Genomic DNA, 25,425 nt, shown 5'->3' with positions numbered 1-25,425 from the left:
TGCCCCTCCCCACCCTTTCTCTTCCCATAAATGAATGAATGAATGGATAGACGAATGAATATATATTCATATATGAATGAATGAATGAATATATATTAATAGATATATTTGAATTTTCATGAAAGTGAACAGAGAAAGCCTGTCACTTTAATAAAAAAAAAAAAAAACATTCAGAGTATTTGTTGACAGTGGCAAATCAAGCTTACAATTAACTTAGAATTCTGGAAAATATTTTTCCACTATTGTAACCTTGACAGCTTCCCAATATTTAAAGCTGTTTCTGATGGGACTGAAGTGATAATATCAAATATAATTTTTAAATATTATATAAAGAGACCTATACAATTCGGGTATGTTTACAAATGCATAATGTTCTAAAATCATGCATGTGTAGAAGAGTTGCTCAAAGTGCAAGACAGACCAGTGAATCTTGAGCTTACTAGAGTACAAAGAGTTCATTGATGTGATTTCAGATTCCACATTGCATCTTTAATCTTTAAAAAACTAACACATGCCGACTTTGGTGTAGTGTCAAAGGAGAATACCTATAATTATCTGAAAAGATTATTAAAATATTTTACCCCTTCCAAGAACATATCTATGTGAAGCTGGACTTTCTTCACATACTTCAACCAGAACATAATGCAGCACACTGAATGTAGAAACAGATATAAGAATCCAATTATTTTCATTAAATCTAATATTAAATACCTTTGGGGAAAAAAATGTGAAACAATGCCACTCCTCTCTTTGTTTTTTATGATTGGAGATTTTTTTTTTATGAAAAAAATTATAACTATTTATGAATTTATTATTGCTACTTTTAAATGAACTAATACTTTTAAAATGTTTCCTATTCTAACTTCCAGTCAATAAGTATTGATAAGGTGAACCCATAGAAAGGGAAGGGAAAAAGAAAAAGAAGGGAAAGGACATGATAAGATCAAATGAAACCTCTTTGGGGTCATCAAAACATTTAAGGGCATGGGGTTCCTGAGAACAAAAAGGTTGAGAATCATTAACCCACACATGACTATATAACATTCATCAAAAATATTAGTACCACAGAGTTACTGTTGAACAAATACAGCCATAACAAAGCTAGTGCAGACTCTGTTCTCACAGCCAGGCAAGAATTTTGTAAACTGCTTTCCTTAATCAATTTGTGAAACTTACACAAAAAGAAAACAAGTCAATACTGGAAAAAGGCATACTTTCCTCTCAGTTCCTTCATTAAGGTCTGTAAGTTTTGTTAGCTATAGTAGGAAACAAATTCTATGTCAATAGAACTTCATTTTCTTTTTTCTTGGTGAGTCATGAAGGCAATCTAAACTCACAAAAATGAGCTGGTGCATTCATGAAGGCAATCTAAACTCACAAAAATGTTCCCATTACTCTATAGTGAATAAAATACAGTTAAGAAAAGCAGGAGCATAACACAAAGTAGTTCCTTAAATTTACATAAGCTCTTATATAGAATTCGTAGAAGCAGGTTATAACACAGCTCTAGACACCATGTTCTCAGGAACTTTGTCCTGAATAAGGAAATGTAAGCAATGGCTTAGGTGGCCTCCAATGAAGGATGTCCAGCTCCCTAACGACCACTACTATAATGGGGAATGGGGAACAGACATACTACCTTGGATAAATATACTGAAGTAACCTGTTGAAAATGTTACTGCCATAACAAACAAACCTCAACAAATTAAAAAAGACTGAAGTTATACCACACATCTTTTCTGATCACAATGCTATAAAAATAGAAATCAACCCCAATAAAAAGTCTGGAAAGACCACAAATACATAGAAGTTAAGTTAACCAGGTAACAAAAAGAGAACTAAAACAGTACATAGAAACATATCAATATGAAAACATAACAGTCCAAAACATTCAGGATGCAACAAAAGCAGTTCTAAGGGGGATTTATAGCAATACAGGCCTACCTCAAGAAGTAAGAAAAAATCTCAAATAAACCACTTAACCTTATACCTAAAGGACCTAGAAAAAGAATAACAAAAACCTAAAACCAGCAGAAGGAAGGAAATAATAAAGATTAGAGTGGAAGTAAATTATATAGAAACTAAAAATATAGTAGAACAGATCAATGAAACCAGGAACTGGTTCGTTAACAAAATTATAATAAAACTGATAAACCTCTAGCCTGACTTATCAAGAAAAAAAGAGAGAGGGGACCCAAATAAAGAAGATCACAGATGAGAGAGGAGAAATAACAACCAACACCACAGAAATACAAACAATTATAAGAGAATATTGTGAAAAACTATATGCCCACAAATTGGACAACTTAGAAGAAATGGATAAATTCCTAAAAACGTATAAACTACCAACACTGAAACAGGAAGAAATAGACAATTTGAACAGACTGATTACCAGCAAAGAAATTGAATCAGTAGTCAAAAAACTCCCAATAACAAAAGTCTAGGTCCAGTGACTTCACAGCCAAATTCTACCAAACATTTAAAAAACAGTTAAGATGGGTAAGGAGGGCACATGTTCTGATGAGCACTGGGTGTTATATGCAACTAATGAATCACTGAACACTACAGTGTTGGCTAACTGAACATAATAAAACTGAATATAATAAAAAGAAATTTAATTATTAATCAATATTAATTAATTTAATTATTAATTAATATCTATTAATTTAATATTTATAGTTAATAATAATTAATGACAATTTAATAGTCAATATCTATTCTTCCCAAACTATTCCAAAAATAGAAGAGGAAGGAAAACTTTCCAAATTCATTCTATGAGGCCAGCATTACCCTGATACCAAACTACATAAAGACACGAGAAAAAAAAGAGAACTATAGGCCAATATCTCTGATGAACATGGATGCAAAAGTTCCCAACAAAACACTAGCAAACAGGATCCAACAATACATTTAAAAACCATTCACCAGGGGCGCCTGGGTGGCTCAGTGGGTTAAGCCGCTGCCTTCGGCTCAGGTCATGATCTCAGGGTCCTGGGATCGAGCCCCGCATCGGGCTCTCTGCTCAGCAGGGAGCCTGCTTCCTCCTCTCTCTCTGCCTGCCTCTCTGCCTGCTTGTGCTCTCTCTCTGTCAAATAAATAAATAAATAAAAAATCTTTAAAAAAAAAAAAAAACATTCACCACAACCAAGTGGGATTTATTCCTGGGTTGCAAGCGTGGTTCAATATTCACAAATCAATCAGTGTGATACATCACATCAATAAGAGAAAGAGTAAGAACCATATGATCATTTCAACAAACACTGAAAAAGTATTTGACAAAGTACAACATCCGTTCATGTTAAAAACCCTCAACAAAGTAGGTTTAGAAGGAACATACCTCAACATAATAAAGGCCATCTATGAAAAAACCACAACCAACATCATTCTCAATGGGGAAAAATGGAGAGCCTTTTCCCTAACGTCAGGAACAAGACAAGGAAGTCCAGTTTCAGCCCTTTGTTCAACATAGTATTGGAAGTTCTGGTCACAGCAATCAGACAACAAAAGCAAGTAAATAAAACATACCAAAATTGGCAAGGAAGAAGTCAAACTTTTACTATTGGCAGATATGATACTCGATGTAGAAAGCCCAAAAGACTTCATCAAAAAACTGCTAGAACTGATAAATTCTATAGAGCCAGAGGATACAAAATCAATGTAGAGAAATCTGTTGCATTTCTATAAACCAATAATGAAGCAGCAGAAAGAAAAATTAAGAAAACAATGTCATTTATAATTAGAGCAAAAAAAAAAAAAAATAGATACCTAGGAATAAACCTAACCAAAGAGGTGAAACACTAGTACTCTGAAAAGTATAAAACACTGAGGAAAGAAACTGAAGATGACACAAAAAAATGGAAAGATATTTCCTGCTTATGGACTGGAAAAACAAGTATTGTTAAATTGTCTATACTACCCAAAACACTTTACACATTTAATGCAATCCTTATCAAAACACCAACAGCATTTTTCATAGACCTAGAACAAACAATCCTAAAATGTGTATGAAAGCACAAAAGACCTCAAATGACCAAAGCAATCTTGAAAAAGACAATGAACGAAACTAAGAAGGAAGAAAGAAAGAAAGAAAGAAAGAAAGAAAGAAAGAAAGAAAGAAAGAAAGAAGAAAGAAAGAAAGGGAAAGAAAGAAAGAGGGAGGGAAGGAGGGAGGAAGGAAGGAGGGAGGGAAGGAAAGAAAAAGAAAGGAAAACCTGGAGGCATCACAATTCTAGACTTCAAGTCATATTACAAAGTTGTAGTAATCAAAACAGTATGGTACTGCCACAAAAAAATAGATATGGAGATCAAAAGAACAGAGTAGAAAGCCCAGAAATAAATCCACAATTATACAGTCAATTAATGTTAGACAAAGCAGGAAAGAATATCCAATGGGAAAAAGACAGTCTCTTCAAAGAATGGTGCTGGAAAACTGGACAGCAACATTCAAAAGAATGAATCACTTTCTTACACCATACACAAAAATAAATTGAAAATGATTAAATTCCTAAATGTGAGACCCAATATCATAAAAATCCTATAGCACAGGTAGTAACTTCTCTGACATCAACCATAGCAATGTGTTTCTAGATAGGTCCCCTAAGGAAAGAGAAATGAAAGCAAAAATAAACTATTGGTGCTACACAAAATAAAAAGCTTCTGCACAGCAAATAATCAATAAAACTAAAAGGTAACCTATAGATTGGGAAAAGATATCTGCAAATGACATATCTGATAAAGTATTAGTAACCAAAATATATAAAGATCATATAAAACTCAACACCCAAAACACAAATAATCCAACTTAAAAAAAAAAAAGTGGGCAGAAGACATGAACAGACATTTCTCTAAAGAAGACATCCAGATGGCCAACAGACACAGGAAAGGATGTTCATAATCATTTACTATCAGGGAAATGCAATAAAACTACACTGATGTGTCTCACACTTGTCAGTGGTTATAATAAAAAACACAAGAAATAGCAAGGATGTGGAGGAAAAGGAACCCTCATGTACTACTGGTGAGAAGGCAAAGTGGTCAAGCCACTTGGAAAACAAAAAGGGATTCCTCAAAAAGATAAAAATAGAACTACCCTAAGATCCAGCAATCATACTACTAGGTATTTACCCAAAGGATACAAAAATACTGATTCAAAAGGACATATGTATCCCGATGTTAATAAATAGCAGCATTATGAACAATAGCCATATTATGGAAAGAGCACAAATGTCATCAACTGATGAACGGACAAAGAAGTTGTAGTATATAAATACACACAATGGACTATTATGCAGCCATTAAAAAACTGGAATCTTGGGGAGGAGTCAAGATGGCGGAGAAGTAGCAGGCTGAGACTACATCAGGTAGCAGGAGATCAGCTAGATAGCTTATCTAAAGATAGCAAACACATACAAATCCAACGGGAGATCGAAGAGAAAAAGAAAAGCAATTCTAGAAACAGAAAATCAACCACTTTCTAAAGGTAGGACTGGCAGAGAAGTGAATCCAAAGCGACGGGAAGATAGACTGAAGGGGAGGGGCCGGCTCCCGGCAAGCGGCAGAGCAACGGAGCACAAAATCAGGACTTTCAAAAGTCTGTTCCGCTTAGGGACATCGTTCCAGAGGCTAAACGGGGGTGAAGCCCATGCAGGGTCAGCATGGCCCCAGGTCCCGCAGAATCACAGAAGGACTGGGGGTGTCTGAGTGTCACAGAGCTTGCAGGTATTAGAGCGGGAAAGCTGGCTACAGAGACAGAGCTGAGGAGTGAGCTCTCAGCTCAGGGTTACCTTGAACGGGTCGCAGGCTGGGTGAGCTTGGAGCGCAGCCGAAGGCCAGGGATATGGCAGTGATTGGGCATTATTCTCTGAGGGTGCACTGAGGAGTGGGGCCCCGAGCTCTCAGCTCCTCCGGGCTGGAGACTGGAAGGCTGCCATCTTCATTCCCGTCCTCCGGAACACTACAGAGAGCATTCAGGGAACAAAAGCTCCCGAAAGCAAACCTGAGCTGATTACTCAGCCCAGCCCCTGGTAAGGGCAGTACAATTCCGCCTGGGGGAAGGACACTTGAGAATCACTCCAACAGGCCCCTCCCTGATAAGCAAGAAATCCTGCCGGGACCAAGTTCACCTACCAAGGAGTGCAGGTTCAATACCAAGGAGAGCAGCGGAATTACAGAGGAGGAGAAGGCAAAGCACAGAACTCATGTCTTTCTCCCCATGATTCATTAGTCTTGCAGTTAATTTAATTTTTTTTTCAATTATTTTCGCTTCCCCTGCTAAAATGTTTTTTTAACTTTTACCCTTTTCTTTTTTAACGTTTTTTAACTAGTTTATCTAATATATATATATTTTCTTTTTTATATTTTTTCATTATTTGTTTTCTTTTTTTTTTTAATTGTTTCTTTTTTTTTTTCTGAACCTCTTTTTATCCCCTTTCTCCCCCCTCACAATTTGGGATCTCTTCTGATTTATTTAAAGCATATTTTCCTGGGGTTGTTGCCACCCTTCTAGTATTTCACTGGCTCCTTCATATACTCTTATCTGGACAAAATGACAAGGCGGAAAAATTCACCACAAAAAAAAAGAACAAGAGGCAGTACCAAAGGCTAGGGACCTAATCAATACAGACATTGGTTCTATGTCAGATCTAGAGTTCAGAATGACAATTCTCAAGGTTCTAGCCGGGCTCAAAAAAGGCATGGAAGATACTAGAGAAACCCTCTCGGGAGATATAAAAGCCCTTTCTGGAGAAATAAAAGAACTAAAATCTAACCAAGTTGAAGTCGAAAAAGCTATTAATGAGGTGCAATCAAAAACGGAGGCTCTCACTGCTAGGATAAATGAGGCAGAAGAAAGAATTAGTGATAAAGAAGACCAAATGACAGAGAATAAAGAAGCTGAGAAAAGGAGGGACAAACAGCTAATAGACCACGAGGGGAGAATTCGAGGGATGAGTGACACCATAAGACGAAATAACATTAGAATAATTGGAATTCCAGAAGAAGAAGAAAGAGAGAGGGGAGCAGAAGGTATATTGGAGAGAATTATGGGAGAGAATTTCCCTAATATGGTAAAGGGAACAAGCCTCAAAGTCCAGGAGGTTCAAAGAACCCCCCTCAAAATCAACAAGAATAGGTCCACACCCCGTCACCTTATAGTAAAATTTACAAGTCTTAGTGACAAAGAGAAAATCCTGAAAGCAGCCCAGGAAAAGATGCCTGTAACATACAATGGTAAAAATATTATTTTGGCAGCGGACTTATCCACAGAGACCTGGCAGGCCAAAAAGAGCTGGCATGATATATTCAGAGCACTAAACGAGAAAAACATGCAGCCAAGAATACTATATCCAGCTAGGCTATCATTGAAAATAGAAGGAGAGATAAAAAGCTTCCAGGACAAACAAAAACTGAAAGAATCTGCAAACACCAAACCAGCTCTACAGGAAATATTGAAAGGGGTCCTCTAAGCAAAGACAGAGCCTAAAAGTAGTAGATCAGAAAGGACCAGAGACAATATACAGTAACAATCACCTTACAGGCAATACAATCGCACTAAATTCGTATCTCTCAATAGTTAACCTGAATGTTAATGGGCTAAATGCCCCAATCAAAAGACACAGGGTATCAGAATGGATAAAAAAACAAAATCTATCTATATGTTGCCTATAAGAAACTCATTTTAGAACCAAAGACACCTCCAGATTTAAAGTGAGGAGGTGGAAAACAATTTACCATGCTAATGGACATCAGAAAAAAGCAGGGGTGGTAATCCTTATATCAGATCAATTAGATTTTAAGCCAAGGACTATAATAAGAGATGAGAAAGGACACTATATCATACTCAAAGGGTCTGTCCAATAAGAAGATCTAACAATTTTAAATATCTATGCCCCTAACATGGGAGCAGCCAACTATATAAACCAACTAATAACAAAATCAAAGAAACACATCAGCAATAATACAATAATAGTAGGGGACCTTAACACTCCCCTCATTGAAATGGACAGATCATCCAAGCAAACGATCAACAAGGAAATAAAGGCCTTAAATGACACACTGGACCAGATGGACATCACAGATATATTCAGAACATTTCATCCCAAAGCAACAGAATACACATTCTTCTCTAGTGCACATGGAACATTCTCCAGAACAGATCACATCCTGGGTCCTAAATCAGGTCTCAACCGGTATCAAAAGATTGGAATCATTCCCTGCATATTTTCAGACCACAATGCTCTGAAGCTAGAACTCAATCACAAGAGGAAATTTGGAAAGAACTCAAATACATGGAGACTAAACAGCATCCTTCTAAAGAATGAATGGGTCAACCAGGAAATTAAAGAAGAATTGAAAAATTCATGGAAACAAATGATAATGAAAACACAACGGTTCAAAATCTGAAGGACACAGCAAAGGTAGTCCTGAGAAGAAAATATATAGCGGTACAAGCCTTTCTCAAGAAGCAAGAAAGGTCTCAAGTACACAACCTAACCCTACACCTAAAGGAGCTGGAGAAAGAACAAGAAAGAAACCCTAAACCCAGCAGGAGAAGACAAATCATAAAGATCAGAGCAGGAATCAATGAAATAGAAACCCAAAAAAATGACAGAACAAATCAACGAAACTAGGAGCTGGTTCTCTGAAAGAATTAATAAGATTGATAAACACCTGGCCAGACCTATCAAAAAGAAAAGGGAAAGGACCCAAATAAATAAAATCATGAATGAAAGAGGAGAGATCACAACTAACACCAAAGAAATACAGACAATTATAAGAACATACTATGAACAACTCTACACCAACAAATTTGACAATCTGGAAGAAATGGAGGCATTTCTAGAGACATATAAACTACCACAACTGAACCAGGAAGAAACAGAAAACCTGAACAGACCCATAACCAGTAAGGAGATTGAAACAGTCATCAAAAATCTCCATACAAACAAAACCCCAGGGCCAGACGGCTTCCTGGGGGAATTCTAAAAAACATTTAAAGAAGAACTAATTCCTATTCTCCTGAGACTGTTCCAAAAAAATAGAAACAGAAGGAAAACTTCCAAACTCATTTTAGGAGGCCAGCATCACCTTGATCCCAAAACCAGACAAGGATCCCATCAAAAAAGAGAACTACAGACCAATATCCTTGATGAACACAGATGCAAAAATTCTCACCAAAATACTAGCCAATAGGATTCAGCAGTACATTAAAAGGATTATTCACCACGACCAAGTGGGATTTATTCCAGGGCTGCAAGGTTGGTTCAACATCTGCAAATCAATCACTATGATACAATACATTAATAAAGGAAAGAACAAGAACTATATGATACTCTCAATAGATGCTGAAAAAGCATTTGACAAAGTACAGCATCCCTTCCTGATCAAAACTCTTCAAAGTGTAGGGATAGAGGGGACATACCTCAGTATTATCAAAGCCATCTATGAAAAGCCCACCACAAATATCATTCTCAATGGAGAAAAACTGAAAGCTTTCCCGCTAAGGTCAGGAACACGACAGGGATGTCCGTTATCACCACTGCTATTCAACATAGTACTAGAAGTCCTAGCCTCAGCAATCAGACAACAAAAGGAAATTAAAAGCATCCAAATCAGCAAAGAAGAAGTCAAACTATCACTCTTTGCAGATGATATGATACTATATGTGGAAAACCCAAAAGACTCCACTCCAAAACTGCTAGAACTTGTACAATTCAGTAAAGTGTCAGGATATAAAATCAATGCACAGAAATCAGATGCATTTCTCTACACCAACAACGAGACAGAAGAAAGAGAAATTAAGGAGTCCATCCCATTTACAATTGCACCCAAAACTATAAGATACCTAGGAATAAACCTAACCAAAGAGGCTAAGAATCTATACTCAGAAAACTATAAAGTACTCATGAAAGAAACTGAGGAAGACACAAAGAAATGGAAAAATGCTTTATGCTCCTGGATTGGATGAACAAATATTGTGAAAATGTCTATGCTACCTAAAGCAATCGACACATTTAATGCAATTCCTATCAAAGTACCATCCATTTTTTTCAAAGAAATGGAACAAATAATCCTAAAATTTATATGGAACCAGAAAAGACCTCGAATAGCCAAAGCAATATTGAAAAAGAAAGCCAAAGTTGGTGGCATCACAATTCTGGACTTCAAGCTCTATTACAAAGCTGTCATCATCAAGACAGTATGGTACTGGCACAAAAACACACACATAGATCAATGGAACACAATAGAAAGCCCAGTAATAGACCCTCAACTCTATGGTCAACTAACCTTTGACAAAGCAGGAAAGAATGTTCAATGGAAAAAAGACAGCCTCTCCAATAAATGGTGTTAAGAAAATTGGACAGCCACATGCAGAAAAATGCAACTGGACCATTTCCTTACAACACACAAGAAAATAGACTCAAAAGAGATAAAGGACGTCAATGTGAGAAAGGAATCCATCAAAATCCTTGAGGAGAACACAGGCAGCAACCTCTTCGACCTCAGCCGCAGCAATGTCTTCCTAGGAACATCGCCAAAGGCAAGGGAAGCAAGGGGAAAAATGAACTATTGGGATTTCTTCAAGATCAAAAGCTTTTGTACAGCAAAGGAAACAGTTAACAAAACCAAAAGACAACTGACAGAATGGGAGAAGAAACTTGCAAACGACATATCAGATAAAGGGCTAGTGTCCAAAATCTATAAAGAACTTAGCAAACTCAACACCCAAAGAACAAATAATCCAATCAAGAAATGGGCAGAAGACATGAACAGACATTTCTGCAAAGAAGACATCCAGATGGCCAACAGACACATGAAAAAGTGCTCCACATCCCTCAGCATCAGGGAAATACAAATCAAAACCACAATGAGATATCACCTCACACCAGTCAGAATGGCTAAAATTAACAAGTCAGGAAATGACAGATGCTGGCGAGGATGCGGAGAAAGGGGAACCCTCCTACACTGTTGGTGGGAATGCAAGCTGGTGCAACCACTCTGGAAAACAGCATGGAGGTTCCTCAAAATGTTGAAAATAGAACTACCTTATGACCCAGCAATTGCACTGCTGGGTATTTACCCTAAAGATACAAACGTAGTGATCCGAAGGGGCACGTGCACCCGAATGTTTATAGCAGCAATGTCCACAATAGCCAAACTATGGAAAGAACCTAGATGTCCATCAACAGATGAATGGATAAAGAAGATGTGGTATATATACACAATGGAATACTATGCAGCCATCAAAAGAAATGAAATCTTGCCATTTGGATGGAACTAGAGGGTATCACGCTTAGTGAAATAAGTCAATCAGAGAAAGACAACTATCATATGATCTCCCTGATATGAGGGAGAGGAGATGCAACATGGGGGGTTAAGGAGGTAGGAGAAGAGTAAATGAAACAAGATGGGATTGGGAGGGAGACAAACCATAAGTGACTCTTAATCTCACCAAACAAACTGAGGGTTGCTGGGGGAAGGGGGGTTGGGAGAGGGGGGTAGAGTTATGGACACTGGGGAGGGTATGTGCTATGGTGAGTGCTGTGAAGTGTGTAAACCTGGCGATTCACAGACCTGTCCCCCTGGGGATAAAAATACATTATATATTTATAAAAAATAAATTAAAAAATAATATTAATAAATAAATAAATACTTTTAAAAAAAGGAATCTTGCCATTTGCACCAATGTGGATGGAGCTAAAGTGTATTATATTAAGCAAAATAAGTCAGAGAAAGACAAATACCTAATGGTTTCACTCATATATGGAATTTAAAAAACAAAGGAGCAAAAGAGAAAAAAAGGAGAGACAGAGGCAAACCAAGAAACAGACTCTTATTTATAGAGAAGAAAATGATGGTTCCCAGGGAGGATGGGTCAAATGAGTGATAGGGATTAAGGAGTGCACTTGTTATGATGAGCACCTGGTGATGTATGGAAGTGTTGAATCTCTATACTGTACATTTGAAACCAACACAACAACAGTATGCTAACTAACTGGAATTAAAAACTTACAAAATTAAAAATTAGGGGCACCTGGTTGGCTCAGTCAGTGTAGCATGCAAGTCTTGATTTTGGGGTCATGAGTTCAAGCCCCATGTTGGGTACAGGAATTACCCAATATCGGTAATGTTTTTAAAAATTTAAAATCAAAAAATGAAAAAATAAAATTTTTCTGACTTATACCTAAGAAACCAAACTAAACCTCTAATTCTGAATATTTCTGGCAGAAATAAAAGCTTGTGGAGAAATATAGTAGAGATAGATATGCACACAGAACATAAGAATAGTGCTCAAGAAGAATTAAGAGGTAAACCAAGAGTATTTGATTTACATATGTGACAGCACTAAGAGACAACTACACTTCTGCCACTTAGATAAAATCACAATAAGCAGCCTCTCATAGGCAGCTTGCTTACAGCTCACCCCACCCTTCATCAATGTATCTTAAAAACATCTTCAAAATAATCCTCCATGTTTGCTGTTAAAATCATACTTGCTGTGATACTGTGATATAAAAAGAAACATATTTGGTCTTTGATCCAGTTCCTGACAGAAAGCTTCCAAAATTTTAGGAATTTTCTAAATGATATGGGTGAGAAGAGCACCACTGGATGAAATATTTGGTCTCAGTCCCTAGTTCCTGACATAAGAGCTTCTAAGACTCCTGGAATCTTACAATTGATAAAAGTGTCTTGCATGCTAATAAGAAGACTGACTGGTAGCTGGGGGCCCCCAGATAGCTCCAAGATGGGGGGAAGGTTACTAGAAAGCCCAAAGAATAATTAGAGGGTGGGCATTTCAGCCCCAACTCTGACCTTGGTGAAGGGGAGAGGGGCTGGAGATTAAGTTAAATTGCCAATTGATGATGTTTTATTCAACCATGTGGACAATCAAGCCCCCATAAAAGTCATACATGCAAAATGGACTAAGTTCCTAAAAATAAGAATCAAAACCATAAAAGTCCTAGAGGAAAGCACAGGCAGTAATTTCTTTGACATTGGCGTAGCAACATTTTTCTAGATAGGTGTCCTGAGGCAAGGGAAACAAAAGCAAAAAATAAACTATTAGAACTCCATCAAAATAAAAAGCTTCTACCCAGCAAAAGAAACAATCAACAAAACTAAAAGAATGAATGAAAGTATTTGCTGAATGAAAGAAGTATTTGCAAATGACATCTGATAAAGAGTTAGCATCCAAAATAAAGAACTTATAAAACACACATAACCCATAACACAATTAACACATATAATCCTATTGAACACCCATAACACAAATAATCCAATTAAAAAATGGGCAGAACACATAAACAGACATTTCTCCAAGGAAGACATCCAGATGGTCAACAGACACAGGAAAAGATTCTCAACATCACTTATCATCAGGGAAATGCAAATAAAAAGTACAATGAACTATCACCTCACACCTGCCAGAATGGCTAAAATCAAAAACCCAAGAAACAAGTGTTGGTGAGGATGTGGAAAAAGGAACCCTCACACACTGCTGGTGGGAATCAAACTAATGCAGCCACTCTAGGAAAACAGTATAGAGATTTCTCAAAAAATTAAAAATAGAATTAACACATGATCCAGTAATTCTACTACTGAATATTTACCCAAAGGATATGAAAACACTAATTTGAAAAGATATATGCCCCTATGTTTATTGCAGCACTATTTACAATAGCCAAAATATGGAAGAAGGACAAGCGTCCATGGATAGATGAATGGATAAAGAAGTTGTATACACACACACACACACACACACACACACACACACACACACACACAATGGAATACTACTCAGTCATTAAAAAAAGAGAATGAAATCTTGCCATTTGCGATGACATGGATGGATCTAGAGAATATAACGGTAAGTGAAATAAGTCAGTTAGAGAAAGACAAATACCATATGATTTCACTCATACATGAAGTTTAGGAAACAAAACCAATGAAAAAGGGAAATAAAAACAAACCAAGAAACAGAATCTTACCTACAGAGAACAAACTGATGATTATCAGAGGGGAGGGAGGGAGGTGGGAAAATGTGTGAAATAGGTGAAGGGGATTAAGAGTACACTTATCATGATGAGCACTCAGTAATGTACAGAATTACCGCATCACTATATCATACACCTGAAACTAATATAACACTGTACATTAGCTATACTTGAATTCAAAAACAAAAACAAAACCTTGAACAACAGGGTTCAGAGAGCTTCAGGGCATGAAGGCATGAATGTTCTGCACTTATTCCCCCACCCCATACCTTGCCTTATACACTCCTTCTTTTTGGCTGTTCCTGAGTTGTAAACCAGTAAACGTCAAGTGTTTCCCTGAGTTCTGTAAGCCATTCCAGCAAATGATCAAACCTGAGAAGGGAGTTACAGGAAACCCCAGACTTTAGAGCACACTGATCAGGAGTAAAGACTTGAAATTGGTGTCTAAAGTGGAGGCATCTTGTGGCACTGAGCCCTTAATTTGTGGGGGCTGTGTTGACTCTGAGTTGTTAGTATCAAAAATGAACTAAATTGTAGTACACCCAATTGGTGTTCGGGGAGTTAAGGAAATCACCTCACTGGGAAAAATGACCCACACATTTGCTGTCAGAAGTATTTGCACTTGGAGTACTGGCCCTCTCCTCTAGACCATAAACAATGTTTTTCAAAGATTGAATCCAGTCACAAAGGGATAACTAGAATGTGTCTTGTCAGTATGTAACTATAAAGTCTGAGGGCCAATAGCACATCTGATGCTGGCTATTTATTCATTTGCAAAATGAGCATAAGATTTTCTAAATTACAAGGTTCCCCAAAAGGTTATATGAAATACCAGCCACAATACTGGTGCTACCCATTACTATGGAAAACCTAGGGCTTCAACAGATGATGGTTCCTTTCCTTCTAGGTCTCCAGCATTTACTCATGAATCTGCATAATCTTTGCAAACATCATCCAGAAAATTATCTAAAATATATGCCCTAAATATTAAATTTTAACATGACAAGACAAATTGGAACAGGAAGGGCCAATCTACATAGGTACCCAATTACCTTCATTATATAAACATTTCTATCAAAAGATCCATGTTTTCAGAGAAAAAAAAGCCTTTATTCTGCCATTCATTCAAAAACATCACTAAATATTATCTATGATAATAAAAAAGATTAATCTCCTTTACAAAAAGTACCCTCCCAAAAGTGCTCATTTAGAAATATATAAATAAATTATGGCGTGGCCATATTATGTCACCATTAGAAAGGATGTTTTGTGGGTTTTTTTTTTGTTTTTAACTAGGCTCCATGCCTAGCATGCAGCGCAATGCAAGGCTTGAACTCACAGCCCTGAGATCGAGACCTGAGCTAAGATCAAGAGTCAGGCCTTTAACCAACTGAACCACCCAGGTACCCCTAAAAAGGGTAAAGAGCATTATTGAAATATAATAAATATGAATACATATGTAACATAATATTAAAGGAATATTCCATTAATAAATTTAAAATATACATACAAAACTATATGATGTCAATTCTGTGAAATACATTTAAAAGTGTGGAATAAAGGAAAGGGGGTTTGTAAGTTTTTGTAGTTAAAAAATATGCAACTTTTAACGTTAAAAAAAAACCCTGTAGTCAAAATAAGATTAGGTAGCTCCTATGAACTGGGGAAAACAGTTTTAAAGCAGATGTATGTCAGATTTATTCACTCCTCCGTACCGTCTTTTCAAACAAATTATGCTTACTAGGTGCAAGTAGATTTCTCAACAGAAAAACATTTGGGCCATTGTTGAAGGGCTATTGCCAGGACTTACTGATGGAATCCAACAGATGGGAAAAGCCATCTACTCTACTACAGTATGATTGTCCCTTTACCAGTCACCACAAGCATTCTGCTGCTAGGGCTATGTGCCAGTGCTGTGTTTTGGCTGGTAGAGCATTATTCTCTGCTATGAAGAGCAGAGCAGCATCTGTTATCTTTCAGGTACTTGAGCAAAATCTCAGTCCTGGGAGGCATTATATATGGTTTCAAATGTCCTGGAAGAAGTTGTTGGGGGAGGAGGCTGAGGGGAGAGGAACAAGGGCATAAATGAACTACTCAAACAAACAAATTCAAAGTTGGGAACTTTATTGTTCCTATACAGACTACTTAATAATCTGTATACAAACTGAATTTTAATGATTCTATGAATTGCTGAGTTTCAAAGGTTTGTAAAGGTGTGTTCAAAAGTACAAAACAGAAAAAAAATTATAGGACTTTAAGGTATGGTTTTACTAGGAAGTATTGACATTGAGGAAAAATTAAATTATATATTAAGGGAAAATGAAATCCCCTAAAATGCTAATATAATAATGGATAACAGAGAATTGTTTTATTTCTAATGCATTTCTTTTAAAAAAAAAATTATTTCTTTATTTTAGAAGAGAGAGAAGGAGAACATGGGGTGGGGGAGGAGAGGAGGGAGAGGGAGAGAAACTCAAGCAGACTCCCACTGAGCACACAACTTGCCACATGAGATCATGACCTGAGCTGAAACCAAACAGTCACACACTTAACTAAATGAGCCACTCAGGCACCTGAGCTCTAAAGCACTTCTGAAACTAAATGGATAGACATATAGTCTTACTCTTTATATATAACATTACAATAACAGAGATGTCAAAAGCATTTCAAAAGAATGCATTCCAACTCGTTCAATATACTGTTTTAAACAACAGATACGGGGGGCATCTGGTGGAGCAGTTGGTTGAGAATCCAACTCTTGGTTTCAGCTCAGGCCATGGTCTCAGGGTCGTGGGATTGTGCCCTGTATCAGGTTCTATACTTGGTGCAAAGTCTGCTTGAGATTCTTTCTCAATATCTCCCTCTGCCCTTTCCCCTCAATTCTTTCAAATAAATGAAAGGAAGGAAGGAAGGAAGGAAGGAAGGAAGGAAGGAAAAAGTAAAAGGGAAAAGAAAGGAAAGGAAAGGAAAAAGAAAAAGAAAAGAAAAGGAAGGAAAGGAAAGAAAAGGAAAGGAAAGGGAAGAGAAGAGAAAGATTTCAAAGTATATTCTTTCAAAATTCCTATTACACAAAAATGTGCTGATAGTTATAGTACATCTGAGGAGGTGGGTTTCATGGACAACTTTGGCATTACCAATGTTACTTAACTAAAGAATGTTAGCTCATATTTCATATATGTACAAATTCTTAAAATACACATGGACAGGAAAAGGGACTGTGTTCACTCTGTTCACTTCAGCTTCTTTTATCAGGACAGGAACTCTAATCAGGGGTTCCTAAGGTGATAAGGTAAAAAGAATATAAACTTGAAACTAGATAGGACTTAAATCCTGTTCTCTACCAACCACCAGCCTTGTGGCCTTGGACAAATGAAATAACTCAGTTTCCTCAATAGGAACAATGACAATAATACTATCTACCTTCAAGAACAGTAAATATAAATTACTAATAATGTATACAATAGCAAGAAATCAGCATGGTCAATTCTCTCATTGTTGTAGGAATAGGGAGAAGAAAACTCCTAAAGGAAAGCTGGCCTATCTTTGGAAAACTAGCTAGCAACATGGTAGCAAAAGGAGCTTATTATGAGCATCAAATCAAGGACAGGTAAAAGAGTGAGAATATGAAACTCACAGTGTGCTAGGCAATATGACAGATGCTGAAAATTGGAAATAAAAATAAATAGTTCTTTGCTTTCAAAGAGTTCAAAATTTCCCACGGGAGAAACCTCCAATTTCCAACTATTTCATTAACAGCATCTATAAGACAAAGTCAAAAAGTGGCTGAACAAGATCTCTAAGCAAAGAATGTTAGCATGTTATAATATATATTGTAAGGGCCTATTTAGCCAGAGCGGCCCCACCTTGGTTGAACAGCCATTTTGTTGTTTGCACACTTATTCTTGATCTTCATACATAGTTTCACAACCAAACAAAAGGTGGAAATAAAAATGCAAAAAACATGGTACAAAATATGGCTAATTCAATGGCCTATTGGGTTCAGACATTTGTCTCCAGGGAAAAGGGATTGTGTACAAGTATAAGGAAATGTAGAGTAATAGATTAAGCTGTATGAAATTGCAGTTTCTGTGGAGAAAAAAATCAAATATCAGCAATTTCATACATTTCAACCTAATACAGTAATTTATTTTTCCAAGAATGGAATGAACCACATAATTATAGTATCAAAAGCTATCTCTCAGATATTTCTGCCAAACTTTAAGAGTAATGATACATACATGAATTCAAAAGAATCAAAGTCTTGAGTATCATTTTACAAACCCAATGCTTTTAGCACACTCAGATGCTTAGTCATAAGGCTTCATGCCAACCACTGTTTAGGAAAAAAAAAAAAAAGAATATTTCCAGTACATATACATATATATATATTATATATATAGGCTTTATTAAGAGTTTTCTATGAAAACAAAAAAGTTCTAAGACTGATACTAAAAAGTACAGAAAGCAACCATGTAAGTTAAAAGCTAACATTTTTCCCTGTGATTCAATCAAACCCTTATGAAGCCACTAGCATAATAAGAGCAAGGTGTTTTTGATTTTTATTCCCCATATTGCCATAAAAGTCAATGCCATTGGGGCTTTCGATAGAATTTACTGACAGAGAAATCAAGCTAAACTGAGAATGTCCGACAATTATTACACAGCTGAGTGCTAGATAAAATATCCATTAAATCTGAGTGCCAACAACATTTAATGTTTTATGTCCACATAATGCAGGAAAACACTGGCTGTGACCTATCAACAAACATTCCAAGCCAATCTACATAGTAATCTGCTGAATGTGCTGTTTTATTGCTTAAACAGACAAAAATACAACTGTGCTTATCATGAAAGTATAATATTACCTCAAGCTAATAAGAATTGATGGAACAAAGAGAAGAGATCATTATGTAAAAATTAATAACATTTGAGAATGACATGCAACAGCCATAAGACAGCATTCTTTTTTTTTAAATTGTAGGGAACTTTTTACAGAGGGGAAACACTGTCGATGGAGGGATGTTTCTATACTTCACTATTTTGCTTTTCAATGAAAGGCTAACAGGGAGCAAGAGACTACTTTATACCCTCTCCTATTATCATTCAAGTTTAAATGAAACTTCAGGGTTTGAAAGAAACTTTGGGACAATTAATGAGATGAGGAATCATGATGAGCCTTAAAGAGATTACATGATTTTGTTCTCCAAGGCCACACAGCCATTAACAGCCAAGGAAAAACTAGAACAAGGCGTCTGGTTGCCACCATAAACAGTCATGTACTCATTACAATCTGGCAAAACAGACAAACAAATGGGTGCTTTCAATATTTAAAATAAAATTGTTGGGGCGCCTGGGTGGCTCAGTGGGTTGAGCCGCTGCCTTCGGCTCAGGTCATGATCCCAGGTCCTGGGTTCGAGCCCCACATCGGGCTTTCTGCTCAGCGGGGAGCCTGCTTCCTCCTCTCTCTCTGCCTGCCTCTCTGCCTACTTGTGATTTCTCTCTGTCAAATAAATAAATAAAATCTTTAAAAAAAAAATAAAATTGTTATCTACTTTAATACTTAAATAATATTTATAAAGTTTGAATAGATAAAAGACATCACTATTATATTTGGTCAGCATATCCACTTAATCCTTAAAATAAGAGAAATAAAATGAAGACTAGAACATCTACACAAATTCTGTTAGAAAGGAGCGAGTTACAGCATGCCATGGACTGACAGGCATAATTCTCCCCTAAAACAACTATCTACCAAAGTTAAAGTGAAACAGCCAATTTTTAATCATGTCCTTTTGTTAGAAGGACAACTGCAAAGTGCCCAGGAGCCAGCTTGTACACTAGTAGTACTTACAATGACTGAATGACGCAGGCTAAATTTCAGAAAATACTATAGAAAGTATCAGGCAATCCCAGAAGAAAACAAAAATCTCTAATAAAGTGAATCAGTAGGTAGTTCCAGTTCCCCACATGGGAAAATGTGCTTCAGACCAATTCAGAATGTGATTGCATTATAAACATGAGCATTGTAACAAAAGGAATGTGAAACAGAGAAAATCATTTGGAAAAGTAATCAACTTTTGTCAGACTTGCATTCCTGAGATTCTCCTTACTTAATTATACTTAAATGTATACATTTTATTCTTTAAAATAACTAAAAACCTAGGTTAAATGGGTTAAATAATGGTCAAACACCAAGAATAATCTCTAATTAAAGCAGCAATTTCCATCTCTTCTATCTCTATATTTAAATATTTAATCCTTTGCTAAATGAATTATAATATTAATAGAGACAGACTGTCTAAAAAAATAAATTGCTGTAACATTGCCTGAAATACACTCTTAATCTAACCCTAAAGGCATGCAGACATTACAAAGATAGGGATCTGGTATCTGTAATTTCAAAAAGATGTTTAGCAGCTCATTACCGTACTGCACTTGCTGAACTGATGATTTATAAAGTTATACAGACAGTTCAGATTAGATAAAATTAGAGCCATAGCAGGGCTTTAATCTGACCTGAGTCAGATTGAATCTTGTCAATTTTCAAACTTGTAGGTGGGGTCACCTTTGCAGTTGGGTAAACATGGTAAAGATGGGTATCTGTGTCTTTCAATCTTTCTGTATAATTATTCTAGAAATCATAAAATTACAGTTGAAGAATTAGAAATAAAAATTTGGTCCACTGGGGATGAGCTCAACATATCACCACATTTCATTTCAGGGTATTTAAAATGCCAAAAATCCATTCCTGAGCCTGTGAATTAGAACTCCCAATAATTTCTGGCCAATTCTTACATTTCACCCAAGAAGAAACTGAGGCCAATCTCAGTCAAAAAACTGATAAGGGGGGCGCCTGGGTGGCTCAGTGGGTTAAGCCGCTGCCTTCGGCTCAGGTCATGATCTCAGAGTCCTGGAATCGAGCCCCGCATCGGGCTCTCTGCTCGGCAGGGAGCCTGCTTCCTCCTCTCTCTCTGCCTGCCTCTCTGCCTACTTGTGATCTCTCTGTCAAATAAATAAATAAAATAAAATAAAATAAACTGATAAGGAGGGAGGAGGGTGGGACGCCTGGTGGCTCAGTAGGTTAAGCATCTGACTCCTGATTTTGGCTCAGGTCATGTTCTCAGGGTCCTGGGATCAAGCCCCATGCTGGGCTCCCTGCTCAGTGGGGAATTTGCTTATCCCTCTCCCTCTCCTTCTGCCTCTCTCCTGGCTCAGGCTCTGTTTCTCTCTCAAATAAATAAGTAAAATCTTTAAAAAAAAAAACAAACAAACAAACAAAAAACCTGATAAGGGCCAACTAGGCCAGGACTTTAGTCAATCTATGTTCCAGTAATAAACCAGATTCCACTTTAGAGGGGATTCAAAATTTTTGTTAATTGCTTCTGCTAGATGCCTTAGAAACATTAACAGCTGGGATCTACTTTTACTCTAAATTTCTGACTTGAGATACTTGGCCAGTCCTATGGTTAAGAATTTTAAGGGTGACTTTCTCTTTTTTTTTTCAATTTTTTTTTTTTTATTTTTTTCAGCATAACAGTATTCATTATTTTTGCACCACACCCAGTGCTCCATGCAATCCATGCCCTCTACAATACCCACCACCTGGTGCCCCCAACCTCCCACCCCCCACCCCTTCAAAATTCTCAGATCGTTTTTCAGAGTCCATAGTCTCTCATGGTTCACCTCCCCTTCCAATTTCCCTCAACTCCCTTCTCCTCTACATCTCAAGGGTGACTTTCTCTTATTAACCTATCTCCTTTTCCCATTCAAGCCTAGACCCAGGTGGCAAGCCCTCTTGTCCTCTACCTATGGTCAGTTTTGGTTGTTTTTCCCCAGCACACCGTTAACAGAGGGTAGAGACTTTTAAGAGTCCATCTTTGTGTGTCAGAGGGAATCCTAAAGGTCTTAACTCTGATTTCTAAGCTTCCACTCTACTCCCAGCATATTCACCCCAAACAGACACAGCATTAGCTCTCCCCTACCAATCCGATGTCATTTCTCTCCACATATGGGACTCGACTGCAGGACTCTGGGATCATGACCCAAGTTGAAGGCAGTCACTTAACCAAACTGAGTCACCTAGGTGCCCTCCATGTCTCTTTAAAATACATTTTTGCCCATATTTTTAAAAATGAGATCAAATATGAAAAATTACCAATATTGCAAAATTGAGCACCTGATAACAATCTTATATATTTTCTTACAAACTTTCTACTTACTTTTCAAAGTCTCCAGCAAAACTCCACTTGACAGCATCAGTATGTCAACTCCCACTGCCACCAACAACAGTGGAGATCGCTGTGTAAAGTATTACTGCATCAGCCACTACCATGTTCATGATGCCTCCCGTGTGCTTATGGGGCTGTCCTGAATGCACACTTGCTTGAGAAACATTAACCTTATCAATTCACCAAGGGAGTTAGGTGCACAGTAAGTACAAAAGCAGTGAACGTCTTGGAAGTCCACAGTGGGAAAAGCTGGAAAATTTACATTGGAAACACATGTAAATTTAAAAGAAATGCACACATATATGCAGGATGATAGCTTCAGAGAAGAAAGAATGAATCATGAGGGTTCAGGCAGTGAGGCTGTCAAAATTCATGTCCAGAATATCAGTATAAGAGGAAGTCTGGAGTCTGTGCCAGCATGATTAAAGCACTGCTGATGAAAACCCTAGTCAGCAAAAGCATGAGGAATTCAACATTTTTGAATCTGAACGACATCAAACTAGGAAGGAAGGCAACAAATACAAATACACACTGCAGTGCTAGCCAAGCCACTGTCCCAGTGGGATGTCATTATTCTGGGGGCCCTCAGGTCTCCAAGGCTTTGGCTATGTCTGCAATGTGGCAGCTTCATTTTAACTTTGAGCATGTCCTAGGATTTGGCACAGTGGTAAAGAAGATTCTGATACAGTCGGAATACAAAACTGGGTTAGCTGATACATATATATATTTCTCCAGCTAACTAAAACTGCATGTTTTCCTATACATTTATGCATACAGAGAATATTTCCTGGACAAGAACTTGCATTTTCCTTAACATGAAAGCATATATCATATTAAAGTATTTGACTGATGGCTGATTTCAAAGTTACTGATGACCAGCACTTTCCTGCTTTTGGATCCATGGATGATTTAAGCCACAGTGGTTAACCTTGGACTAGGAAGGGAAGGCAAGATGAAAGGAGTGGGAGTAGGGAGACAGACAAATGATGAGCACAATATAAAGTGACAAGTGGCATTCTAAAGCTAAATAAGTATGCGTATAACAGGACAGCAGAGGTAGGAAAGGAGAAGTGGTAAGCAGAGGATTCAAGAAGGAAAGGGTAGCACAAGTAAAGTAATAATTGGGGGAAGTGCATGGAAGTAAAAAGCAGTAGATTACATTCAGAAGGAAAAAAAAGTTGTCTGAATGGATGAAAAGGAGGATTTGTGGAGGGTAGTTGAGAAGAATGAAGCTAGAGAACAAAGCTGGTACTGGATCATGACGGCCTTAATGTCACTCATCCTGTATCAAAGCTGAAATATTAGGGGAAATATGTGAGAACCTTTGAGCCCCCATCTTCACCAATGAAGGAAAAAGAAATACTGTGGCAGACTTCTGAGCCTGCCAACCCTAGCTGGTTCATCCCCTCACTCTCAGTACCTTCTGTGGCCTGGCAAGAGTGTTGTTCTTGGAGCCTGTCTGTTCACCCATGCCACACACACACACATACACTCTCCTTCCTACAGACACTCAACCACAAAGCATTGAAATTGGAGAAGAGGAATATGCCATTATGTTGACATATCACAAGAAGTGGACAGGTACATATAAAGAATGCCTCAAAAATAAAATGATCCACCTAACCTTCTCTTTCAAGTTTATGTTCTAATCCAACATTTGTATAATTATTTTAATGAACAGAAAAAATACAGAATATTAATCCATGTTTCAGGATCACCTTGTACAGCTGCCCAGCTTAAGGAAAAATATAACTGAAAAACATTTCAGTTAAAAGAAAACCAGAGGCAGCTTAGTCATTTCTTTTCAATTATAAATAATAAAATATTCAGTATACATTTAATATTGTTTTCACTAAAAACAAAACAAAAACAAAGAAGAATTAGATAATAGTTTTTATATAAAGATACTATATTCTAACATCATTCTTTTCTTATGTATACCATGTTTGCTCTACCACCAACAACCAGTGTTTTGCTGGTTGAGCTGAGAGTCAGGAAATCCTTACAGATTCTATAATTACTGGATCTGCCACTAACCATAATGGTCTCTATAGTTTCAGGTCATTTGAATATCAAAGAGCCACTTCACTGTACTTTTGAGAAGAGCAACTTAGGGGTAACTCTTATCTCCTGGCTGCACACAAATTCCCAGAGATGCTGGATCAATATTTTTTTCTTTTTGCTATTTTTCTGTTAAGGAGTCAAATTCCAACTTCAACAGAGAAATGCTCGTTCACCAGCAGAAGACTAAACTGTTGTTTAGAGACACAACTTCTCACATGCTCTAATCTAGTTAATGCTCCTGACTGAAATATAACTACTTGTATATGAGGAATGCAAAAGGAGCCTAGTAGTTTGGGTAGAAAAATTCCCAAAAGAAGCTAGATTTGGAGTTGTTGCTCCCGATGAGCACTAATCCCACTGTTCATCATTTTCTAGTAATAATGATGTTCATTCACTTCCAACTGTTATAAATACAGTTGACCCTTGAACAACTTGGGGGTTAGGGTGGCCAAACCCCCACGCAGTTGAAAACCCACATATAACTTTGAACTTCACCAAAACTTAACTACTAATAGCCCACTATTGACCAGAACCCTTACCAATAACATAAAGAGTCGATCAACATGTGTTTTGCATATTATATGCATTAAATATGGTATTCTTACTATAAAGTAAGCTAGAAAAAGGAAAATTTTATTTTTAATATATTTTTTAAAGAATATATTTATTTTCTTTGTCAGATAGAGAGTATAAGCAGGGGAGCGGCAGGCAGAGGAAGAAGCATGTAGAGTGGAAGAAGCAGCTGGGCAAGGAGACTGATGCGGGACTCGACCGCAGTACCCTGGAATCATGACCTCAGTGGAAGGAAGATGCTTAACTGACTGAGCCACCCAGGCTCCCCGAAAAGAAAATTTTATTAAGAAAATCACAGAGAAGAGAAAATACTTTTTACAATACCGTACTGTATTTATAAAAAAATTCACTTATAAGTGGACCCACACAATTCAAACCTGTGTTGTTCAAAGGTCAAATATAATTTACTTCAGGATGCAGAACATTCCCCATTGTTAGTATGGAAAGTTGTAAAAATATTTAGTCATCACTAAAATTCTCTGATTTTTTTATTTTCGATTCTCCAAAATCCTCAGAGGACCCTTTTACTATGTCCTTAACATATTAAAATACAGAGTGTATGACTG

The 25,425-nt window shown here is 37.1% G+C and overlaps 1 protein-coding gene across 8 annotated transcripts in view; it reads right to left on the bottom strand.

Moving 5' to 3' along the window:
* The window catches only part of KDM4C (lysine demethylase 4C), a 470,115-nt gene that overhangs the window by 167,860 nt on the left and 276,830 nt on the right, over positions 1 to 25,425 (bottom strand). The gene's annotated exons all lie outside the window — the stretch shown is intronic.

This window comes from Lutra lutra, chromosome 13, assembly GCF_902655055.1.
Source record: "Lutra lutra chromosome 13, mLutLut1.2, whole genome shotgun sequence".
NCBI lineage: Eukaryota > Metazoa > Chordata > Mammalia > Carnivora > Mustelidae > Lutra > Lutra lutra.
This window is presented reverse-complemented; position numbering and strand designations above follow the sequence as displayed.